General features: G+C 41.2%; 1 pseudogene; it reads left to right on the top strand.

The window, feature by feature from the left end:
• The window catches only part of LOC122815005, a 62,215-nt pseudogene extending 55,521 nt beyond the window's left edge, over positions 1-6,694 (top strand).
• The last annotated feature ends 834 nt before the right edge of the window (positions 6,695-7,528 follow it).

Genomic DNA, 7,528 nt, shown 5'->3' on the forward strand with positions numbered 1-7,528 from the left:
TACCCTCACCAAGAATGATGCCACAATATGAAGACAAGATGAACAATTTCAACAATTGGCTTAAGTATTGGTGTCATTCAAAGGGGATCCAATGCCTGTCAGCCTGGGATGACATGCTCGACAAGCCACGATGCTTCGCTAGGGACGGCTTGCACCTGTCACCCCTGGGCTTTCGGATATTGGCAAAGGCTCTTGCTACCCCCATAGTGCCTTTTTTAGGCAAGGCTCAAAAGACAAACCCACCTCCATAGGTATCACAAGGGATAAGAAACTAAGAGTAATGCTACTCAACGCCAGAAGTCTAAACCTCAAGATGCACGCACTCGAAGCTCTCCTTAGCATGGAGAACATCGATATCTCTGCAGTAACAGAAACCTGGTTCAAAGCTCCTGAGAGCACCCCAGCACTACCAGGTTATACCTCATATCATGCTTTTCGGCCCCAAAACTTGGACCGAACCACAAAAGGAGGGGGAGTATCAATATTCGTCAAAGATACCCACACCTCCAGGTTGGTGGCACAGCATGAAGCATCAGAGACTATCCATGTGCAACTAACAGTGGGTAAAACTGCCTTCCAGTTTATAGCCTGCTACAGACCACCCTCCCAAACCCAGGAACCCCACTCGGCCTTCCTGAGAACACTGGAAAATATGAAGATCTCTCCAAACACCATTATATTGGGCGACTTCAACTACCCAAACATAGACTGGGAGCATTACTCTAGCTCCAACACTCTAGCCCAAAGGTTCCTAGAATTTATAAACTCAAATGCTATGGAACAACTTGTTGCCACTCCCACAAGAGGGGAAAACATACTGGACCTGATCATCACCAACATGGGGACTCTATGCTCCAGACCAGAAGTGTATCCCTCACTGGTAAGATCAGGCCATAAACTAATCTCACTGGATATTCACATCCCGACCCCACCCCCTGCCCAGAAAACCACAGTGAAAAACTTCTCTAAAGCAAATTTCACACTCCTCAAATCCGAGGTGGAATCCTTCAAAGCTCCCGGGCCTGTGGAAAATATGGCCCAGACTGCAGAATCCTTTATAAACGCATTCTATGAACGCCTTCAGGAATGCATGGATCATGCAATCCCAAATAAAACCAAGACCCAATCCTCCAAAGGTAGACGTCCTGTCTGGTGGACCCCAGCCATAAACAAACTATACAATAGAAGGAGGAAGCTACTACATGATAGAGCAAAATCCCAAAAAGGGAAGGCATCTCTGATCAGTATTAGCAAAAAACTACAGGCACTCATAAAATCGTCTAAGGCCAGCTTCGAGAGAAAAATTGCACAGGACACTAAGGATAATCACAAGGCTTTCTTTAGTTATGTTAGGAACCTGGGTGGGAATTCCCAGATATGCTCAGAATTAGTCCAAAATGACAAAAAAATACACTGAACCCACAGACATTGCCAACATCCTAGCTGACAGGTTCAGCGCAAACTCCCCCCTCCCCTCCCCACCAAAAGGGCAAATATCTATCCCAGCAGAGTGCTGCCCCCCTGACATCTCAGATGCTCATGTAAGAACCGCCCCCTCCAAAGCAAAAAACACAGCATCAGTGGGACCAGACGGTGTCCCGGGCTGCGTCCTACATGAACTCCAAGAAGAGCTAAACCCAAACATAAAACTACTGTTCAATCTCAGCCTTACTACAGGATATGTACCCAAAGAGTGGCGTACAGCAACAGTGGTCCCTCTCCACAAAGGTGGTGCCTCAACGGATCCTGGAAACTATCGCCCCATAAGCCTGACTAGCTTGGTCTGCAAAGCTATGGAAAGGATCATCATGGACCTCATAAATTAAGATATTGGGGACCTACAGACACTGGATCCTACCCAGTTCGGCTTTGTTAAGGGCAGATTCTGATTCTTAAACCTGGTCAATTTCTTTGAAACAGTCACCAAGGCCATTGACGAGGGGAAGGTGGTCCACACAGCCTACCTGGACCTCGCAAAAGCCTTCGATACAATACTCCACTCGGGCATTATAGATAAGCTCACCAGCTTAAATATAAACCCCTATGTCACTAGATGGGTTGCAAACTGGCTCAAGGACAGAACCCACATGGTTAGAATTGCTGGAGCCATGTCAGACTCTAAACCAGTTACAAGTGGCGTCCCACAAGGCTCAGTCCTGGGACCTCTCTTGTTCGGTATATATTTCTTGGAGGTACAGGCCAACACGGAAGGACTGTGGCTGACCAAGTTCGCAGATGACTGAAAACTGGGCGCCATAATTGACTCTCCAGCTGACACTAGCATCCTCCAAAAGGGCCTCATAGAAACAGACAACTGATGCCAGAGCCATGGCCTCAAGCTAAACGCCAAAAAGTGTATAGTCATCCCCTTTGGCAAAAACAAAGTGCCCACAAATTACCACATAGGTGGTAATCCATTAAGTACAGAAGAAGTAATTAGGGACCTGGGGACCCAGGTTGATAGCAATCTCTCATTTGACAACCACGTGGCCAAAGTGGTTAGAAAAACATTTTATATAGCCCACCTAATCATGAAGGGATTCACATCTAGATCAGGGGAGGTCATCATGCCTCTTTACTCATCCCTCATCAGGCCCATAATTGAGGACAATGCCCCTTTTGGGATGTACCTTACCAGACTCCTGCAGCAACTGGAAAGACCCCAAAAGTACCTCACCAAGAGGATCAAAGGGCTCAAACAGATGCCATATGCTGCCCGGTTAAAGAAACTCCAGCACTACTCAGTGGCATACCGCCTGCTCAGAGGCAATCTGTGCCTGACATATAAAGCCATGTCCAACCCGGAATTAATGGACATGCTGCACCTCAGAAAATCCAAATCCCATCCAGCTACGCTCGAGAGACTTGAACCTCAGCACTGAAATAAATAGGACATGCTGGAGGGACAGATTCATAACCCAGAGGCTCCCTTCACTCTGGAATAAAATCCCAGTCCAGGTTAGGCAGAGTCCCTCACTGACTCTCTTCAAGAGGAATCTTGATGAGTGGATGGGAGATCGTAGGTTTACCCCGGGTATCACTTCTGTGTCACTGTTAGACAGAGGCACAGTATACTAACCTCGAAAAAGGGCATAGCACAATTAATTTAAAATGGGTGGCGAAAGCCAAACACACTCTGGCTAGGCTTATAAATGCCCTAGGGCAGATAGCCTAGTATGAACCTATGAACCTATGAACATGTTTGGCTGTTTAGAGGGAAAAACATTTAATATCCAAATCACTGAGAATGACTCTCAGATTGTGGATCGGGTTAGCATTGGCAGTCATCTTATTAGATATTTCTCTGACTGTTGACAAATACTATGTACTTCTGTTGGAATGGAAATAAAAGATAATTTAATTTCTTGTCATCCAAGTATCGCAGTTGAGGCAGTTCAGGTGGCAAGAAATCAATAAAGTGGAACACTGCAGCAAGCCAAGTCGGACTAAATGGGAATATTTTCTCTAGAATATGACCAAAGTGATATGATATGATGTGTAGTTTTGTGCCTGATACATGTTAAAAAAGAATGTTATCCCTGTTTCTAACGGCAACAAGCTGAAGCAGGTTTTTGTCCAATTAGTTTAACCATCACTACTTGAAAAGTACATGGCAGAATTATTTTATCATTACTCTCTTTAAATTCCAAACAGTTATTTGATTTAATGTGACACTGGTTTATTACTGGTAGAGCATGCAAAAATAACAAATTTTACACCAGTGTGATAAACTCTGTAGACTATAATATACGAGTAGATACCATTTATTTTCATGTGTCAAAGGCTTTTATCTCTCTGACACATTGGAGGATCCTGGATGTGGTGAAATCACTGAGGTTTCAGTAATTTGATCACAATTATGGTTGTAAACCAATTGTGTGATAGAAGATACAGGGAAAGAGTTAATGCAGAATACTTTGAGGGAGCAACTGTGAATGTAAATGTGCTTTAGGGCCTATACTGCCCCTTTTTTTTTCAGTCTGTTAATATCTACCATCCCTATTACTAGGGATTTGTAGGCAGGACATTATGCAGATGATATTAAGACTGGGAAGTGGTAAGGAGTACAGATGACCATAGTAAGTTGCAAAAACATGCTGATAGTTTATTCAAGTTGTCTACATATAATAAGGTTGTGTTTAATCCCAAGAAATGTAATGTAATACATTTTGGTAACGTCAACTATAGGTATCCTTACACCACATCTCCTGAGATTATTATAGCTGTACCATCTGTTAGGTACCTGGATATTCTTGTGGATGATAAGGTTTAAGTTCAGTGATCAGGTAACTGGTGTTGTACATCACAGTTATGGAATTAAGAAAGATATCCTTTGAATAATCATCCGAAGAGACAGGGAGGTACTGATTCCTTTGTCTATCGCTCTCATTAGATCTCATATTGAAAATGGGGTATCATCTGTGTATATAACAATACATGTATCATAGATACAGAGACTCCAGGGAACTTTCATAAGGCAAATTTCTATCCTGTGTGGAATAAAATATAAAGACATACTAATGAGGGGTGATGTAATTTTTGTATTTAAATGTCTAAATGATAATAAGTTGGTATATTTCTATGAACATAGTGTAAACACAAGTTACTGGCATCCTCCTCCTCAATTAAGTACAAATACAAGCACAGCATAGTGGTGATCCATGAGAAAGTAAATGACTTTGCTTGCAAAATCGTTAGGAAAATGTAGGGAGATATGTCAGAACTCTCTGTACATGTCAAGATTGCAGGTAAGACCTTGGTCTTGAGTGAAATCCTTCCTTTTCCAAGAATGATACCAAACTGCAAAGGAAAATAATTGGCTTCAACAATTGGCTAAATAGCTGGTGACATTCCAAAAGGACCCAGTATGTGTCAGTTTGAGATATGATGCTGCACAGCCCTACTTGCTTTGCTAAGGGCTGTATCTCTCATTCCAGCTAAAGGACCTCCCAACTTAACAAAAAAAAAAAAAAAAAGAATTAAACACAAGATCACATTAAGGCATACCTCTCAACCTCTTAATGCATGAAATCTGGAAAAAGCATGAAATAATAGAGTTACAAAGGCACAGAAAGAGGGACAGATTTTACATATTATTCTTATAAACTTAGAAACTTGCTAGAATAACATGATTTGTGCTAGTATGCATTTTCTTAAGGATTTGAAGTCTGAAACTCATATGTACATCATCACTATTTTGTGATTTCAATCCTTAATGATTTGCCAGGAAACAACAAATTATATGAGGAACAGGCCAGAAATATGAAACAAAAATATGGACATTTTGTAAAAATATGGACAGTTGATAAGCATGCATTAAAGTGGTTCTGCTCAATACCAGGAGTCTAACAAAATGACCAACCTTGAAGCCTAACAAAATGACCAACCTTGAAGCCTTCCTGTCTTTGGAGTATATCCATGCTTGTGTGTGCATCACTGAAACCTGGTTTAAATGTTCAGATAGCATTTCCTCCATATCTGGGTTTTCTTCATTCCATGCCTTTTGACTCAATGGCAGCTATTGTGGAGTCTCCATATTTGTTACAGACTACATCACCCTCAGTCACACTGCTAGTGACTCAGAAACAGAACTCAATAAGATATGCATCACACTAAATAGGACCAATTATCAGCTCATAGCTTGTAACAGGAACCTGCCAACCCCCTATGTTCTCTATAAATTATGTTAAGTTCCCAAATATACTTGAAGAACTTCCCTTAAACAAAAACTCCATTATTCTGGGAGAGTTTTAAGTACTCTTCAATAAAATGGGGCATTTATACTTTGAATGTGGGGTATTCCTAAAAGTTCCTAGTTTTAATAAACAAAACCTCCCCAAACCAGATAGTCAAAAAAAACATTAAAGGTCAAAATATCCTAGACATGTTTCTTACAAACATAGTCTCTATATATACTACTCCACAGGTATCTCCCACCTTAGTTATGTCCATTCAAAATCTTGAAACCAGTGGATGCCAATGTCACAGAATTCAGGTATTTCAAAAGTAAATTATTCTCCAAATTCTATGATGAAAAAGGTCCAGTGCGCTTGAGCAAGGATTATTAAAGTTTTCTCCCTTTACTATTCTTCAGGTTCTTATCAAAGTTCATGCATGCGGTGTGAATCCAGTAGAAGCCTACATTCATGCTGAAACTTATTCAAGAAAGCCAACTCTGCCTTATACCCCAGGTACCTATATTGCAGGAATTATAGATGATGTGGGTCAGCAAGTAACAAAGTTCAAGAAGGGTGATTGAGTTTTCACAACCGGCACGATCACTGGTGGCTATGCAGAGTATTCTGTAGCATCTGTTGATACTGTGTACCCATTGCCAGATAACCTCACACTCAAGCAAGGAGCTGCTGTGGGAATTCCATTCTTCACTGCATCTTGAGCACTTTTTCACAAGGCTCATGGGAAACCAGGAGAAACTATGCTGGTTCATGGAGCAAGTGGAGGAGTGGGAATAGTAGTGTGTCAACTTGCCCGTGCTTTTGGATTCAAAGTTTTTGGCACAGCTGGGACTCCAGAAGGGCTAAAGCTCATCTTGAACAATGGAGCCCACCAAGTTTTCAATCATCAGAAAGAGAACTATATTGAAAAAATAAAGGTAATACTGGACTTCAGCTTCCTGAAAGTTATAGATCATAAATTAATATGCCAGCTACTAAATTTAAAAGTTTTTGAATGATTGCACATTTCTTAAGTTGTACTCTTGGTGGCATAATTAATTTAATATATAAACTAAAATGTTTTCTTCCCACCCTATGGGCTCACTCTGTTCCCCTACCCTACCCCCAAATCCCACCCCCCAGTGGTCCTATCCTTATACCTCCCAAACCACACCTCTTCCCTTAAATACCCAATCCTTGACTATCGCTTGTTAACCTATTACACACTTTCCCCCAGACACTTAACTTCTACTCCTTTATATTCTAATACACTAGATATAACCACTCTCCTACCCTCTCCTAACCCACACCCTATTACTTATATTTATATCATTCCCTACTCATATTCCTATTTCGTTACCATATATTATCCTTCTTACTATGGCCCTACTACCTATATCTACACTCATACCATTATTACTCCTATATACTACCCTACCTATCCTATCTGTATCCTAGATTCTAACTGCCTATGAACATCTTACGTTCACTGACTTTCACAATCCCTTCCAGCAAACTTTACTTGCAACTCAGGCTACCTCCCACAACCACATTAATATAACATCAACTTCTATCTACCTACTTCCAAAGTATCTTAGATTAGCCCTCATTACTTATTTCCAATTCAGTAAATCTCTTAACATCTACTCTAAACCTTTAAAGTTCACACATAGACCTAAACTTTATCTCCTATTAGACGGAGATATTCACCCCAACCCTGGCCCCAACAACACAGATGGCTCTGACCCCCAAACACACATTCCCTCCACCTCTTATAACCCAGAAAAAACATCTGACTCTCTCTTTATAGCACACCTCAATATTCGTAGCATTAACAATAAAGTAGCCCTTCT

This window comes from Protopterus annectens, chromosome 11.part0, assembly GCF_019279795.1.
Source record: "Protopterus annectens isolate FY-2018-M chromosome 11.part0, PAN1.0, whole genome shotgun sequence".
NCBI lineage: Eukaryota > Metazoa > Chordata > Ceratodontiformes > Protopteridae > Protopterus > Protopterus annectens.